Consider the following 18,166-nt stretch of genomic DNA (forward strand, 5'->3'; position numbering starts at 1 on the left):
GTCGAGGCCTCGGGCGCAACTTGCGTTCAAAGACTTGATGATTCACGGGATTCTGCAATTCACACTAAGTATCACATTTTGCAACATTCTTCATCGTGGCGAGAGCCGAGATATCCATTGCTGAGAGTCATGATTTTGGTTTTGTTTTTACCTTTTGGCGACCCAAGCATGCAAGGCACTGGCTCGCACTTCGTTCTTTGGATTTCTAAGGTGCGCGATGCACCCGTGTGTTGTTGGGTGTTGACACATCCCGAACCCCGAGCACCCAATGGGTGCGACGAGGAACACTGTGGTGTGTCCCCGCCCCATCCCCTCGCAAAGGTGGGAGGCGACGCATGGGAGAGCCATGTCAGCGGACGGGACCCCTGCCCCGCAAATCATGCGAGTGCACCCATCCTAAACACAGAACGCTCCAAGTGACGAGTCAACACACTTGGGCAAGGAAACAGGGGGTTGCGGCAGTCCCGACTTGCCATCGTTGAAACGACGGATCCCTAGCACAGCGCCGCACACGCGATCAGACCGTGAAATCTCAACGGGGGACAAGGCCTGGACCTCCTCTGAACTGCAACTGAGCAGAGACCTCTCGCTCCGACGCGGATGTCGTTCGAAGGCACCGATCCTATAATCTAGATTGCATCCGAGTCTCTTCTTTGCCCCACGGGGAATCCACGCTTTTGATCATGGGCATTCGATGTGACCCTCGACCTCGACGGTGCTAGACCTGTAGCTTGGCCATCCAGCACATCATGCAGGGCTGAGTGTCCACACGTCGCCAAGATTTCGGGGGCAGGGAGGATGCCAGCTCCATCCCCTACATGATTCAGGGTCTAGAACCGACAATGATCCTACTGCAGGTTCACCTACGGTAACCTTGTTACGACTTCTCCTTCCTCTAAATGATAAGGTTTAGTGAACTTCTCGCGACGTCGCTGACAGGAACCGCCATCGTCGCCGCGATCCGAACACTTCACCGGATCATTCAATTGGTAGGAGCGACGGGCGGTGTGTACAAAGGGTAGGGACGTAGCCAATGCAAGCTGATGACTCGCGCTTACTAGGAATTCCTTGTTGAAGATCAATAATTGCAATGGTCTATCCCCATCACGATGCAATTTGGCAAGATTTCCGAAACCTTTCGGGCCAGGGAGAGAAACTTGTTGGTTGCATCAGTGTAGCGTGCGTGCGGCCCAAAACATCTAAGGGCATCACAGACCTATTATTGCCTCAAACTTCCATGGCCTAGGAGGCCATAGTCCCTCTAAGAAGCTGGCCGCAAAGGGGAACCTCCACGTAGCTAGTTAGCAGGCTGAGGTCTCGTTCATTAATGGAATTAACTAGACAAATCGCTCCACCAACTAAGAACGGCCATGCACCACCACCCATAGAATCAAGAAAGATCTCTCAATCTATCAGTCCTTACTATGTCTAGACCTGGTAAGTTTCCCCATGTTGAGTCAAATTAAGCCGCAGGCTCCACTCCTGGTGGTGCCCTTCTGTAAATTCCATTAAGTTTTAGCCTTGCGACCATACTCCCCCTAGAACCCAAACACTCTGATTTCTTAGAAGGTGCTGGCGGAGTCCTTAGAGCAACATCCGCCGATCCCTGGTCGGCATCGTTTATGGTTGAGACTAGGACGGTATCTGATCGTCTTTGAGCCCCCAACTTTCGTTCTTGATTAATGAAAACATCCTTGGAAAATGCTTTTGCAGTGGTTCGTCTTCCATAAATCCAAGAATTTCACCTTTGACAATGAAATACGAATGCTCCCGACAGTCCCTATTAATCATTACTCCAGTCCCGAAGGCTAATGGAACAGGACCAGACTCCTATCGCATTATTCCATGCTAATGTATTCAGAGCGTAGGCTTGCTTTGAGCACTCTAATTTTTTCAAAGTAACGGTGCTGGAACTACGACCCAGCCAATTAAGGCCAGGAACACACCGTCGGCAGAAGGGATGTGAGGGCCAGTGCACACCCAGAAGGCGGACCGACCGTGACGACCCAAGGTCCAACTACGAGCTTTTTAACTGCAACAACTTAAATATACGCTATTGGAGCTGAAATTACCACAGCTACTGGCACCAGACTTGCCCTCCAATTGATCCTCATTAAGGGATTTAGATTGTACTCATTCCAATTACCAAACTCGATGAGCCCAGTATTGTTATTTATTGTCACTACCTCCCCGTGTCAGGATTGGGTAATTTGCGCGCCTACTGCCTTCCTTGGATGTGGTAGCCGTTTCCCAAGATCCCTCTCTAGAATCGAACCCTAATTCTCCATCACCGTCACCACCATGGTAGGCCTCTATCCTACCATCGAAAGTTGATAGGGCTGAAATTTGAATGAAGCGTCGCCAGCACAAAGGCCGTGCGATCCGTCGAGTTATCATGAATCACCGGAATAGCGAGCGAGCCCGCACCGACCTTTTATCTAATAAATGCATCCCTTCTGAGAGTCGAGATTTGGTGCACGTATTAGCTCTAGAATTACTATGGTTATTTGAGTAGCAAAGTACCATCAAAGAAACTATAACTGATTTAATGAGCCATCCGCAGTTTCACAGTCTGAAATAGTTCATACTTAGACATGCATTGCTTAATCTATGAGACAAGCATATGACTATTGGCAGGATCGACCAGGTAGCTTCTAACAATGAGGGGACCCCCAAGACCTGCTACAGCCAAGGGATGCCCGTCGTGATGGGAAACCAAAATTTGCATTCACTCCGTCATGCATCCAAACATAATCTGCCGCACAAGCAACAAGAATGATGTTCACAGCACATGCAGGACTTGCAACGCTCAAAGATTTCGCACAAGAGGAAAGTGTCCCATCGTCGATCGGAGAGGGCCGAACAGGGAGCCTTGATTCATAGGCACCTGGGAAGAACATCTCGTACGGAACCCTTTACCCTCAAACTCATTTCTGCCACTACTCGGAAAGAAGCCTCGAGTCTGTACGAGATGCACTGCGCACGTAGCCACCTCAATTGTAAGGCCACTCAGAGACATCCAATTCCCAGGCATATGCCTCCTACATGCCTATTGAGGTGCACCTGCATAGACAAAATCCTTCTTGATTGCAACAAACATTTTTCCATGACGAAGAGCTGGTTGCCGAAGTGCCAACGGAGACCACCGTGCTGAAGGGTGAAGGGCCGTGAGAGTCAAAAACATGGCTGGTTATGCGATTGGCGGGGGCATCACTGTGCACGCAACCACCTCAATTATAAGGCTGCTCAAGGGCATCGTGTATAACAACACCCCCTCCACACATTTATAGGTGATGAGAGCCTGCCCGCATACACGGACATGTCTAACCTCTGGCAAATATCTCCTTTCCCAGCACAGCCTCACTAACCGTTCCCCATGACATGTGATCTGCCAGCGCAGGTACAAAAAAGTTCCTATGGCTGAACACTCACACTAGCGTTGTCGGACAAGCTTCAATCTCATGCACATGCACATACCAAAGAATTGGCACTGTGAGGGAACCACCTGCGAGCACCCACATCTCGGCAAAAAGAATTCGTGCGATTTCTTCCCCTAGACAAACATGTTGGGCCTGCACTTGTCGGAGCATTGCAAAGACAAGCGCTTTGGTTCGCAGGAGCCTGAGAAGAACATCTCGTACGAAACCCATTCCCCCAAAATGCTCAAATCACAAATGCTCGCAGCAGGGTCATAATGCAAAGATGTACACCGCGTACGTGACCGAGTAAGGACACTCAGAGACATCCATTTCCTAGGCATATGCCCCCTACACGCTTTTTGGTGCACCCCGTACAAACGGCCATACTTCAACAAGCCCTCCTAGAATTTTGCATCTGAAGAGAGAGATGAAATGCCTTGGGCTTTTTGTCCACACAATGCAAACACCAAATGCTCTCTTTAGGGGGGAGCCAAAGAAGAGTATCTCCCGCAGAACCCACGAGCCGCAGCCATTCGGATCGCACAGGGCAGGATAGGGCATGGAGAGTTTCCGCATCCAAAAAAAAATTATCGATAATACTCTACGCTTCTACTGGCCTGGACCACAAAAGGCTGTCACGACAGTGCCATGCACTTCTGTAGGATGAGACAGTGAAGAGGCAAGCACGCACCGAGAATGCACTAGCGAATAAATTATGCGGCAACCAAACCTTTCGCCGGCCCCCCTCTCAATCCCAAGGCTCTACCGATCGGCAAAAACTTAGGGTGGAGAGTGGACCCTTGATGAAATTAGGGACGTCGAGCAATGCACCCGTGCAACCATCTCTTTCCTTCTTGCCATTCGGGCAGGATAAAAATGCAATGATAGAACGTGCCAATGAGAGGGAGCCCTTGGCTAAAAGATACAACTCCATACACACTCAGCAACAAGCGCATCTTAGAATCAAACACCAAATGTGTAGTGTGTTGCAAGCCATGCAGACACCTACATATAGGGTATATCCATCAAAACAAAGCGACAAGTACTTCCCACCAGCTCCGCCATTGTGATTACCGAATGGGATAATACTCACCGCCACAGATTAATGACCATCATTACCGTCTCGGAATAGATACAAGCACATCGAGCTTCATCCGATCAGCTGGATGAATTTCACCTTGAAGGGGCCCAATCCAAAAGTTCTGGAGGTCATCTCCTGGAACTGTCAAGAACAAGGCCCATCTTACATGCAAACTCTCCTACTGCACAAACATAGGTTGCAATTAAAGAGAAATTGCAAGGCCGTCACAATGGCCCGAGGCCAATGCTCCGACTAAGTCAATTTTCTCTTGCAATCACCATGCCACCATTCACAGAGAGATCTCCCCATTCACTTGTGATGCGATGCACAATCCAAGGGCTAGACGCAAGCTCTCCCTTGAAAGGCCACTTTCCAAGGCATCCCCCGATGACACATTGGAACGACAACCGCTGTCAAACCATTTCCCAATGTTGTGCCGATCAAGTTGGCATAGAGCCGCTTGACGAGGGCTCCCATTTTAGATCGAGTTTTAAAATCACCAAGAAGACGCGGTGAGGGCTGGCAACCGCTGCCAAACCTTTTTCCAAAATTGGGCCAGCTGAGTGACTAGAAAACATGCTTTATGCGATAGGCACGCAAAAAATTTTGCTAGAGCGCCAAGCACCCACCTCATGGCTAGAGACAAGGGCTCGCCATTAGATCAACTTCAAAATCGCTAAAAAGACGCGCTGTAAAATGGCAACCGCTGCCAAATCTCTTCCGTAGTTGCGTCGGTTGAGTGATCAAAGAAGGTGATCTAAGAGAGGGTCCAAGCATAGGCATTCGTTGGGGGATTCGGGCTAATGGCATAAATTTATGCAATACCTAAACAACACCAGACGGAGGTGCTAGACGAGGGCTCCCATTTTAGATTGAGTTTTAAAATCACCAAGTAGACGTGGTGAGGGTTGGCAACCGCTGCCAAACCTTTTTTCGAAATTGCGGCAGCTGAGTGACAAGAAAACATGATCTAAAGGAGAGTCCAGGTATAGCACCCTCGAGGGTGGGCTTCATGTCCCTCTAATTGATTCAACGTCGGTGTCCACCATTTCAAAATCTGACATATCCATCCGCCCTAACAGCGACATTGAATCAATGAGGGGGGCACGGGAGAGGCTCGCGGCAACCACCTCTCCTATTGTAGGCGTGATAGGCATGCAAAAAAATTTTGCTAGAGCACCAAGCACCCACCTCATGGCTAGAGACAAGGGCTCGCCATTAGATCAACTTTGAAATTGCAGAATAGACGCGGTGTAGAATGGCAACCGCTGCCAAGTCTCTTCCGTAATTGCGTCAGTTGAGTGATCGAAAAAGGTGATCTAAGAGAGGGTCCAAGCGTAGGGCATTCATTGGGGTAATCGCATTGATGGAAAAAATTTATGCAATACCCGAGCAACACCGGACGGAGGTACTAGATGAGGGCTCCCATTTTAGATCGAGTTTTAAAATCACAAAGAAGATGCGGTGAGGGCTGGCAACCGCTGCCAAACCTTTTTCCAAAATTGTGCCTGCTGAGTGACAAGAAAACATGATCTAAAGGAGAGTCCAGGAATAGCACCGTCGAAGGTGGGCTTCATGCCCTTCTAATTGATTCAACGTCGGCGTCCACTATTTCAAAATTTGACATATCCATCCACCCTGACAACGGCATTGAATCAATGAGCTGGGCACGAGAGAGGCTCACGGCAACCACCTCTCCCATTGTAGCTGCGATAGGCTTGCAAAAAATTTTGCTAGAGCGCCAAGCACCCACCTCATGGCTATAGACAAGGGCTTGCCATTAGATCAACTTCGAAATCGCAGAACGGACGCGATGTAGAATGGCAACCGCTGCCAAGTCTCTTCCGTAATTGCGTCAGTCGAGTGATCGAAGAAGGTGATCTAAGAGAGGGTCCAAGTGTGTAGGCATTCGTTGGGGGATTCGCGCCAATGGCAAAAATTTTTGCAATACCCGAGCAACACCGGACGGAGGTGCAAGACGAGGGCTCCCGTTTTAGATTGAGTTTTAAAATCACCAAGTAGACGCGGTGAGGGGCTGGCAACCGTTGCCAAACCTTTTTCCAAAATTGCACCAGCTGAGTGACAAGAATACATGATCTAAAGGAGAGTCCAGGAATAGCACCCTCGAGGGTGGGCTTCATGCCCCTCTAATTGATTCAACGTCGGCGTCCACCGTTTCAAAATCTGACATTTCCATCCGCCCTGACAACAGCGTTGAATCAATCAGGGGGGCACGGGAGAGGCTCGCGGCAACCACCTCTCCCATTGTAGCTACGATAGGCATGCAAAACATTTTGCTAGAGCACCAAGCACCCACCTCATGGCTAGAGACAAGGGCTCGCCATTAGATCAACTTCGAAATCGCTGAACAAATGCGCTGTAGAATGGCAACTGCTGCCAAGTCTCTTCCGTAGTTGCGTCGGTCGAGTGATCGAAGAAGCTGATCTAAGAGAGGGTCCAAGCGTAGGCATTCATTGGGGGATTCGCGCTGATGGCATAAATTTATGCAATACCCGAGCAACACCGGATGGAGGTGCTAGACGAGGGCTCCTATTTTAGATCGAGTTTTAAAATCACCGAGTAGACGCGGTGAGGGCTGGCAACCGGTGCCAAACCTTTTTCCAAAATTTTGCCAGCTGAGTGACAAGAAAACATGATCTAAAGGAGAGTCAAGAAATAGCAGCCTCGAGGGTGGGCTTCATGCCCCTCTAATTGATTCAACGTCGGCGTCCACCGTTTGAAAATCCGACATATCCATCCGCCCTGACAGCGGCGTTGAATCAATGAGGGGGGCACGGGAGAGGCTCGTGGCAACCACCTCTCCCATTGTAGCCGCGATAGGCATGCAAAAAATTTTGCTAGAGCGCCAAGCACCCACCTCATGGCTAGAGACAAGGGCTCGCCATTAGATCAACTTCGAAGTCACTGAACAGACGCACTGTAGAATGGCAACCGCTGCCAAGTCTCTTCTGTAGTTGCATCGGTCGAGTGATCGAAGAAGATGATCTAAGAGAGGGTCCAAGCATAGGCATTTGTTGGGGGATTCGCGCCGATGGCATAATTTTATGCAATACCCAAGCAACACCGGACGGAGGTGCTAGACGAGGGCTCCCATTTTAGATCAAGTTTTAAAATCACCGAGTAGACGCGGTGAGGGATGGCAACCACTGCCAAACCTTTTTCCAAAATTTTGCTAGCTGAGTGAGAAGAAAATATAATCTAAAGGAGAGTCGAGGAATAGCACATCCAGGGTGGGCTTCATGCCCCTCTAATTGATTCAACGTCGGCGTCCACCATTTCAAAATCTGACATATCCATCTGCCTTGACACCGGCATTGAATCAATGAGGGGGCATGGGAGAGGCTCGCGGCAACCACCTCTCCTATATAAGTTGTCACGGGGCTAGATTTTTACCTCGTGTGGCACTGGCGATCTCCCCCAGATGGGACAATCCCAGACTACGCCTGTTTCCTTACTCCCTTAGCTTAGCTCCTGCATACACTTGGTCAGCACAATACAAAATATCTTTGCACAACGGAATAAAACTCAACACACAATGAACACAGTATTTTGGGGTAACAAGTAGCTTTATTGATTGTCACAAATGGCCCTTGGCCCGTGTTACATCAAGCACAACAGTATTGTTGATCACTACCCGAGTGCTTTCCCTGGCACCCAATACAAGTTCCCACCCCTAGTTGTGCATCCACTCTTAGAACACTGGCACAACCATATGCACCTCACCCAACCTTTGCTATTGCTCTTCACGTAGATTCCACATAGCCAACACCCTGTGTCGTTGGAACTTGCCGAAGCAACCCTGAATCTCTCTTGACCCCTGGCTGACTTACACGGATAGGACCCAGGCCTCCCCCAATTGGGGAGCCTAAGTCAAACTGGCTCTTAGCGCTTCACTATCTCTACTCTGCTTCACATCACCACACTGCAATCTTTGAACACTCTGCTCGTTGATAGTTGTTGTGTGCCTCCTTGCATCTCTGCACCATGACACTTCGCTTTGGAGAATAAAAGCAATCACATAGACATTCATTTTAGAATGGTCGAGGTACTCTTCTTCCCCCTATAATAGTTATAAGTGCCCAGCCCACTTCACAATAGAAATTGTCCGTACAGCCGACAAACCGCTTAAAGACCTCTGTCTCAATCGAGGGACAGCATTTCCCCTTATGTGAATCATCCACCCCTTACATCCTCCCCCACTTAAAATAGGCGACGTCCCTGACGCCGGCAACACTGCCTACACAACGCTGCAGAGGTACCCAACTCCAAGCTGGATGGCTTAAAGAGGTAAGCTGGAGTCTCGGTTAAGAAACTCCAACACTTTTTCTTCATATTTCCACATGTTCTCAGCTCGCTCCTAGGTTGCTTCCACCCTGGTCTGGCCCTGCCAATGAACCAAGAATTCTCTCCACTTTCTATTACCATATCCCCGATTCCTAACAGCAATCACCTCCTCCACATCCAACCCTGGTCTGTCCTTGATAAACGTTGGCTCTCGTGTCGAAACATTCCTGCTATCGTCCACCATATCCTAATGATACGGATGGAGCTGGCTGACATGGAACACATTATGAACCCTCATGTGGTTTGGCAAATTCAGCTTGTATGCCACCTTTCCTATCTTTTGAACAACTGAAAAAGGCCCATCATAGCACCTTCCCAATGCTGTACTCAATCCCTTGGGTGGTTTGAACTGAACTGAATCCATCTTCAAAAAGACCCTGTCACCCACTTTGAAATCCACACTCATCCTTCCTGAGTCTGCATAGTGCTTCATTCGTTCAGCAGCCTTGACCAAATTATGCCTTGCAAGATCTACCTGGTCATGCCACTCTTGCAACCTTTTTCTTGCATCTGGACTTTCTCCTATGTATCCACTCAAAACAGTATGAGGAGTCAGTGGTTGCTGGCCTGTGGCTAACTCAAATGGTGAGAACTGACTCGATGCACTCTTCTGCATGTTGTAGCTGAACTGAGCTGAGTCCAATAGCCTTGGCCAATTGGATTGGTCTGACCAAACAAAGTGTCTCAGATAGTCTTCCAGAATCCCATTGATCCTTTCCGTCTGTCCATCTATCTCTGGGTGATGACTCGTTGACATGAGTAACTTTGTCCCAATCAATCTGAACAACTCTTTCCAAAATGTTCTGGTGAACCTTGCGTCCCGATCACTGATGATACTCAATGGAACACCCCAATACTTCACCACATTCTTGAAAAAGTAGTCCACAGCATCCTCCTCCTTGCACCCTCTTTCAAGCAATGCAAGGGTCCTCTTCTACCCTGGATGCCCTACCCAAGGACTATCATGACATTCATGTAGGACCTCCCTCCTTACATTCTTCAACTTGGGAAGGTAGACTCGATCCTGGGTAAAGTCCAATAACCCATCTTGAATACTGAACTTGCAAGTTCTACCCTCTGATGCTTGCTTGAACAATTCAGCTGCCTGAGGATCTATTTGATATCCTTCCTTGATTGTCCTCATGACCTCCTCGGATAATGTCACATGGCTAGCCCTTAGCTGAGCCCCTTGATCCTCCCCAATAGCAACTAACTGTCCCTTTCGACTTAGAGCATCTACCACCACATTCTGCTTTCCTGGATTATACAGGATCTCAAAGTCAAACTCTGCCAGAAATTCTTGCCATCTGGCCTGCTTCGGTGTCAACTTGGCTTGAGTCTTGAAATATGTTGAGGAGACATTGTTTGTCTTCACAATGAACTGTGTCCCCAAGAGATAATGTCTCCAAGTCCTGAGACAATGTATGATCCCTGTCATCTCTTTCTCATGGGCAAGATAATTTTTCTCCCTGTCCTGCAACTTCCTTGACTCATATGCAACGGGATGTCCATTTTGCATTAACACTCCCCCAACTACATAATCTGAAGCGTCACATTGGACTTCAAATGACCCTGTGAAATCAGGTAGTGCCAACACTGGTGAAGAAGTGAGCTTCTCCTTCAATCCGTCGAATGCATTCTGACACTTATCTGACCACCACCATTTTCTGTCCTTCTTCAAGAGATCTGTCAAAGGGGCCGCAAGCTTAGAATACCCTTCAAAAAACTTCCTGTAGTAGTTTGCCAAACCCAGAAATTGCCTCACTTCATGAACATTGTTCAAGGGTTCCCAATCCCTGATGGCTTGCAATTTCTCTGGATCTGGACGAATCAGACCGTGACCCACTATATGACCCAAGAAGTGCACCTCCTCTTGAGCAAAGGAACACTTTTCCTTCTTCACATATAGTTTGTGTTCCCTAAGCAACTCAAAAACTTCTGCTAGATGTTGCTTGTGTTCCTCCATATTCTTGCTGTATACCAGGATGTCATCCAAATACACCACCACAGACTTATCCAATAGAGGGTGAAACACATCGTTCATGAGTGTGCAAAATGTTGCTGGCGCATTGCATAACCCAAAAGGCATCACCATGAACTCATATGACCCATACCTTGTCACACATGCAACTTTCTCTTCATCCCCTACAACAATCCTCACTTGATAATAGCCATGCATTAGATCAAGCTTGCTGAACACCCTCGCTCCTGATAAGCGATCAAAACAATCTACAATGAGTGGGAGGGGGTACTTATTCTTGATGGTTAACTTATTTAGAGCTCTGAAGTCGATGCATAACCTCAATGTTCCATCTTTCTTCTTTTGAAACAACACAAGAGCTCCGTATGGAGAACGGGACGGTCTGATATACCCTGCCTCAAGAAATTCTTCCAACTGCTTCTTAAGTTCAACCATCTCAGGCCCTGACAACCGATATGGTGCCTGAGCAGGAGGCCTTTCCCCCAGTATCAACTCAATCTTATGATCTATAGCTCTTCTGATAGGGAGTTGTGTGGGAAACTTAGCTGGCATGAGGTCTCCAAAATCCAATATGACCTCCTCTACTTCTATTGGAATCGGTGTCACCTTGACTCCTTCTAGCTCATCCCAACCTCCAAGTAGTGCTGCCAAGAACATGGGTTCTTTATCTTTCTTTCTGGCTGCCTTATTCATGCTCATAGCTAAAACCATTGGAGCCTTCCCAGACTGCCGCCTATCTGATGTCTTCACCATACATGAGTGTTGCGGATCTAAGAACAAAATTGACTCCAAATGAGGCATCACTTCCACTTTACCCAATCTAAAAAATTCTTGCCCCAAAATCAACTCAAAATCATCCATTTCAATTGCCATAAGATCCATGTGGCCTTGCCACATGCCTACTTTCATTAGTGTGCCTTTCACAACACCAGTTACTCGCTTGGCAGGTGAGTTCACTACCTTAAAGGAACTTGTTCCTGGTTGCACCTTAAGTCCCAGTTCCATAGCTCTCCTAGCTGAGATATAGTTGTGTGTGGCACCTAAATCTACCATCCCCATGGTCACCTTGTTATTCATCACGGTCTCCACATACAACAATCTGTTCATGTTCTTGGGCTTGGCTGCTATAGCCTTCTTCTGTGGTGCATCCCTGACTGCGCCCAACCCTTGGATCACCCCCATCACTGACGATGAACCATCCTTCTCCGCAATCTCATTCTGCGTTGAAGACAGCCTCTGTCTCTCTGGACATTCCTTAGCCCAATGGCCTTTGTTGCCGCAGACAAAACACCCCTTGTTCTTTGGGTTCTTAGACTTGGCCTTTGCCTCATCACCACTTTTCTTGCCCATTTCCTTCTTGTCTTTAGGTTTTGATGACCCTGTCATCTTTGTGCTTGAAGAAGGTCCAGCTGACTTTGTAGTCCCACTACTCTTCTCGTCATTCTTCTTCTGGAACAGCTTCTTCTCACTTTTTTGAAATGGCCCACTGTTGTTGGCATCCTTGCCGAATTGGTGATCTTCGAGAATGACCGCAATGGCAATGGCTTCCTCAGCTATTTGAGGTCTAGCTTTCCTTACTTCAGCCATTGGCCCTGGCTTCAAGCCGGTTATGAAGAAATGCACTTTTTCTTCCTCTACCCAGTTTGGCATTTGCAGCATATATGTCCGGTAGGTCTGGATGTAATCCCTCAGTGACCCCATCTACCTCATATATCTGAATTTATACCTCAGTTCCAAGTCTGCACTCTCGGGCTTAAACTATTGTTTGAGCAGTGCACTCAAGTCTTCCCAATTACTCACTGTTGGAACTGGCCTTCCTACCTTCTGGTCTTCCAGCCTGGTTCTCCACCACGACTTGGCCTCACCTGAGAGACAACAAACCGCCTCATCAAGCTTCTCCTCATTGGTGTAACCTCTGAGTGATTTCAGAAATCTTTCCATATCAAATACAAAATTTTCCAACACCTTGTCATCCCTCTTTCCATCATAGGGTTCAGGGGGCTTCCTCTTGTGCCTGGCCTTGCTTCCACCTCCTTGAGTGAAGACTTCCTTCATGAAGTCAACCTCCTTGACTAACCTCTACACCTCTGCTACGAAAGTCTGGCAGTCTGAAATCATGGTATTATGCTCCCCTAATAAGGTTTGGAATTCAGTTGACAATGCCGCATGATCATCTCGCAACTTCTTGTGAGCTTCTCCCAAAAGAGCATGATCATCGGATAGTGAGTTGTGCTCTTGCGTAAGAGACTGTAACTCCATTGTCACTCTCCCAGAGTCCTCCAAAATTTCTTTGACATCCGCCTCCAGTTGCCCTATCCTATGAGCTGCGGTTGTGTCCTCTATGGACTCCATTCGACTTTCCAAGTCGTTGATTCTATCACTTCCCCTCAGTGTGTTCCTAGGCCCAGTGTTGATATTAGGCCTTGGAGGTCTCCCTGCGGAGTACTCCTCCGATGATGCCTCTTCTCCAGACATCCAGGTCTCTTCTCCAGACATCTACTCAGTATTGGCTATCAAGCTAGGAGTATCAAGCCGATTGGCTCTGATACCAACTGTCATGGGGCTAGATTTTTACCTCGTGCGGCACTGGTGATCTCCCCCAGATGGGACGATCCCAAACTACACCTGTATCCTTACTCCCTTAGCTTAGCTCCTGCATACACTTGGTCAGCATAATACAAAATATCTTTGCACAGTGGAATAAAGCTCAACACACAATGAACACAGTATTTTGGGGTAACAAGTAGCTTTATTGATTGTCACAAATGGCCCTTGGCCCGTGTTACATCAAGCTCAACAGTATTTTTGATCACTACCCGAGTGCTTTCCCTAGCACCCAATACAAGTTCCCACCCCTAGTTGTGCATCCACTCTTAGAACACTGGCACAACCATATGCACCTCACCCAACCTTGGCTGTTGCTCTTCACGTAGATTCCACACCCCCAACACCCTGTGTCGTTGGAACTTTCCGAAGCAACCCTGAATCTCTCTTGACCCCTGGCTGACTTACACGGATAGGACCCAGGCCTCCCCCAATTGGGGAGCCCAAGTCAAACTATCTCTTAGCACTTCACTATCTCTACTCTGCTTCACATCACCACACTGCAATCTTTGAACACTCTGCTCATTGATAGCTGTTGTGTGCCTCCTTGCATCTTTGCACCATGACACTTCGCTTTGGAGAATAAAAGCAATCACGTAGACGTTCATTTTAGATTGGTCGGGGTACTCTTCTTCCCCCTATAATAGTTATAAGTGCCCAGCCCACTTCGCAATAGAAATTGTTCATACAGCCGACAAACCTCTTAAAGACCTCTGTCTCAACCGAGGGACAGCATTTCCCCTTATGCGAATCATCCACCCCTTACATAAGCTATTAGTGCGAGGCTCACTTTGCATTAGAAATTAGCGAACACACCGACATCCGCCTTAAAAATCCAAATCCTTTAAAATTCCTACCAAACAGCCATTCATGAACCAATTTTTTATGAGGTCGGCAGAGGAGCAAAAGATTGTCATCGGTTAGGAGATGTGAGTTCATGGAGCCGAGGGACTGAAATGGTCATCGAGCTCATCTGATCAACTGGATGAATTTCACCTTGAAGGGGCCCAATCCAAAAGTTCCGGAGGTCATCTCCTGGAACTCTCGAGAACAAGGCCCATCTTACATGCAAACTCTACTACTGCGCAAACATAGGTTGCAATTAAAGAGAAATTGCGAGGCCGTCACAATGGCCCGAGGCCAATGGCTCCGACTAAGTCAATTTTCTCTTGCAATCACCATGCCGCCATTCACAGAGAGATCTCCCCATTCACTTGTGATGCGATGCACAATCCAAGGTCTAGATGCGAGCTCACCCTTGAAAGAAAGAACACTTTCCAAGACATCCCCCGATGACACATTGGAACGTCAACCGCTGTCAAACCATTCCCAATGTTGTGCCGATCGAGTTGGCACAGAGGCGACCTTAGGGAGCTCCCGTGTAGCAATCGAGATGTACTTTCATGCCCATCTCTCACAAAAACCAATGTTAGCTGTGGACAAATTTGGAATCCAAGGGCTCGCATCCATCAATATCGTCGGCACTGGGTCTATATATTCAAAGGCCACGGAGAGGTTCCGATAAGAGAAGCTCCCTTGCTCGCTCGCACAAACATCCCAAATTCTAGACACAAGCTCCCACCCTTAGCATCGCTCTCCAGATCACCGCAATAACACATTGGAATGACAACCACTGTCGAACAACTCCCAAAATTGTGGCAATGGAGTGAGAAAGAAGAGCAACTTTGGGGAGCCGCGCATAGCAAACGGGTTGTGCTGCTACTTCATTCCGCTCTTATATAGATCCAAAATCATTGATTTCATTTGGAATCCGAGGCTGCATTCGTCGTTTCTCAAACAAGCAATGGCTCTTCTAATCGAATGGCCACAGGGAGCTTCCGGTAACAAAGGCTCCCTTGTCACTCGTGATGCGCAGGCCAACTGCTAGACGACGGGTTGCCCTTCAGATCGCTGCCCAGGCAACCACCACAATGGCACCATTGGAACGACAACCGCTGCCGAACCATTCTAAAAAATTTGTGCCAAAGAAGTTGTTGTGTAGAGAATGACTCTGGGGAGAGAGCCCTCGCATAGCAAAATTGGGATGGCTTCACGGCCCTCCCAATAGAAATGATGCTGGTGCCAATATTCCAAAAATCTGAATAACGTGTCTTTCGCGAACACCAGCACTAATTTCTATTAGGGAGGGTCGCCGAGAACTTTTGTTATCAAAGCTCCCATTGTAGCCGCGATAGGCACACAAAAAATTGCTAGAGCCCCAAGCACCCACCTCATGGCTAGACAAGGGCTCGCCATTAGTAGATCAACTTTGAAATTGCTGAATAGATGCGCTGTGGAATGGCAACCACTGCCAAGCCTCTTCTGTAATTGCGTCAGTCGAGTGATCGAACAAGGTGATCTAAGAGAGAGTCCAAGGCTAGGGATTCATTGGGGGATTCACGCCAATAGCAAAAAATTATGCAATACCCGAGCAACACCGGACGGAGGTGCTAGACGAGGGCTCCCATTTTAGATCGAGTTTTGAAATCACCAAGTAGACGCGGTGAGGGCTGGCAACCGCTGCCAAACCTTTTTCTGAAATTGCGCTAGCTGAGTGACAAGAAAACATGATCTAAAGGAGAGTCCAGGAATAGCACCCTCGAGGGTGGGCTTCATGCCCCCTCTAATTGATTCAACGTCACCGTCCACCATTTCAAAATCCGACATATCCATCTGTCCTGACAGCGGCATTGAATCAATGAGGGGGGCATGGGAGAGGCTCGCGGCAACCACCTCTCCCATTGTAGTCACAATAGGTATGCAAAAAATTTTGCTAGAGCGCCAAGCACCCACCTCATGGCTAAAGATAAGGGCTTCCCATTAGATCAACTTCGAAATCGGTGAACAGACGTGCTGTAGAATGGCAACCACTGCCAAGTCTCTTCCGTAGTTGCGTCGGTCGAGTGATCGAAGAAGGTGATCTAAGAGAGGGTCCAAGCGTAGGCATTTGTTGGGGGATTCGCGCCGATGGCATAAATTTATGCAATACTTGAGCAACACTGGATGGAGGTGCTAGACGAGGGCTCCTATTTTAGATCGAGTTTTAAAATCACCAAGTAGACGCGGTGAGGGTTGGCAACCGCTGCCAAACCTTTTTCTGAAATTGCACCAGCTGAGTGACAAGAAAACATGATATAAAGGAGAGTCCAGGAATAGCACCCTCGAGGGTGGGCTTCATGCCCCTCTAATTGATTCAACGTCGGCATCCACCGTTTCAAAATCTGACATATCCATCCGCCCTGACAGTGGCATTGAATCAATGAGGGGGGCACGGGAGAGGCTCGCGGCAACCACCTCTCCCCTTGTAGCCACGATAGGCACATAAAATTTTTTTTCTAGAGCGCCAAGCACCCACCTCATGGCTAGAGACAAGGGCTTGCCATTAGATCAACTTTGAAATCGCTGAACAGACGTACTGTAGAATGGCAACCGCTGCCGAGTCTCTTCCGTAGTTGCGTCGGTCGAGTGATTGAAGAAGGTGATCTAAGAGAGGGTCCAAGCATAGGCATTTGTTGGGGGATTCGCACCGATGGCATAAATTTATGCAATACCCGAGCAACACCAGATGAAGGTACTAGACGATGGCTCCCATTTTAGATCGAGTTTTAAAATCACCGAGTAGACGCGGTGAGGGATGGCAACCGCTGCCAAACCTTTTTCCAAAATTGTGCCAGCTGAGTGAGAAGAAAAGATGATCTAAAGGAGAGTCGAGGAATAGAACATCCAGGGTGGGCTTCATGCCCCTCTAATTGATTCAACATCGGCGTCCACCGTTTCAAAATCTGACATATCCATCCGCCTTGACAACGGCGTTGAATCAATGAGAGGGGCACAGGAGAGGCTCATGGCAAACACCTCTCCTATATAAGCTATTAGTGCGAGGCTTGCTCTACATTAGAAATTAGCGAACACACCGACATCCGCCTTAAAAATCCAAATCCTTTAAAATTCCTACGAAACAGCCATTCACGACCCAATTTTTTATGAGGTCGACAGAGGAGCAAAAGATTGTCCTCGGTTAGGAGATGTGAGTTCATGGAGCCGAGGGACTGAAATGGTCATCGAGCTCATCCGATCAATTGGATGAATTTCACCTTGAAGGGGCCCAATCCAAAAGTTTCGGAGGTCATCTCCTGGAACTCTCGAGAACAAGGCCCATCTTACATGCAAACTCTGCTACTGCGCAAACATAGGTTGCAATTAAAGAGAAATTGTCAGGCCGTCATAATGGCCCGAGGCCAATGGCTTCGAATAAGTCAATTTTCTCTTGCAATCACCATGCTGCCATTCACAGAGAGATCTCCCCATTCACTTGTGACGCGACGCACAATCCAAGTGCTAGACGCGAGCTCGCCCTTGAAAGAAAGACCACTTTCCAAGACATCCCCCATTCACTTGTGACGCAACGCACAACCCAAGTGCTAGATGCGAGCTCATCCTTGAAAGAAAGACCACTTTCCAAGACATCCCCTGATGACACATTGGAATGACAACCGCAGTCAATCAACTCCCGAATTTGTGCCCCGATGGAGTGAGAAAGAATAGCAACTTTGGGGAGCCACGCATCGCAAACGAGCTGCTGCTTCATTCTGCACTTATATATAGATCCGATGTCATTGATTTCGTTTGGAATCCGAGGCTGCATTCATCCTTGCTCACACAAGCAATGGCTCTTCTCATCGAATGGCCACAGGGAGCTTTCGATCATAAAGGCTC

General features: G+C 48.1%; 2 non-coding genes across 2 annotated transcripts in view; both read right to left on the reverse strand.

Moving 5' to 3' along the window:
- Window positions 1–129, reverse strand: part of LOC149573590 (5.8S ribosomal RNA) — a 154-nt gene extending 25 nt beyond the window's left edge. Inside the window, exon 1 of the ribosomal RNA XR_016361232.1 lies at window positions 1–129. This exon is cut by the window's left edge and continues 25 nt beyond it. This is a non-coding gene — a ribosomal RNA (5.8S ribosomal RNA).
- Window positions 130–840: 711 nt separating this feature from the next.
- On the reverse strand, window positions 841–2,650 carry LOC149573591 (18S ribosomal RNA). Its single transcript, XR_016360662.1, has one exon. It is a non-coding gene; the product is annotated as an 18S ribosomal RNA (ribosomal RNA).
- Window positions 2,651–18,166: the final 15,516 nt, after the last annotated feature.

Source organism: Cupressus sempervirens, chromosome 2 (assembly GCF_028749045.1).
Source record: "Cupressus sempervirens isolate cs-2001-9-10 chromosome 2, ASM2874904v1, whole genome shotgun sequence".
NCBI lineage: Eukaryota > Viridiplantae > Streptophyta > Pinopsida > Cupressales > Cupressaceae > Cupressus > Cupressus sempervirens.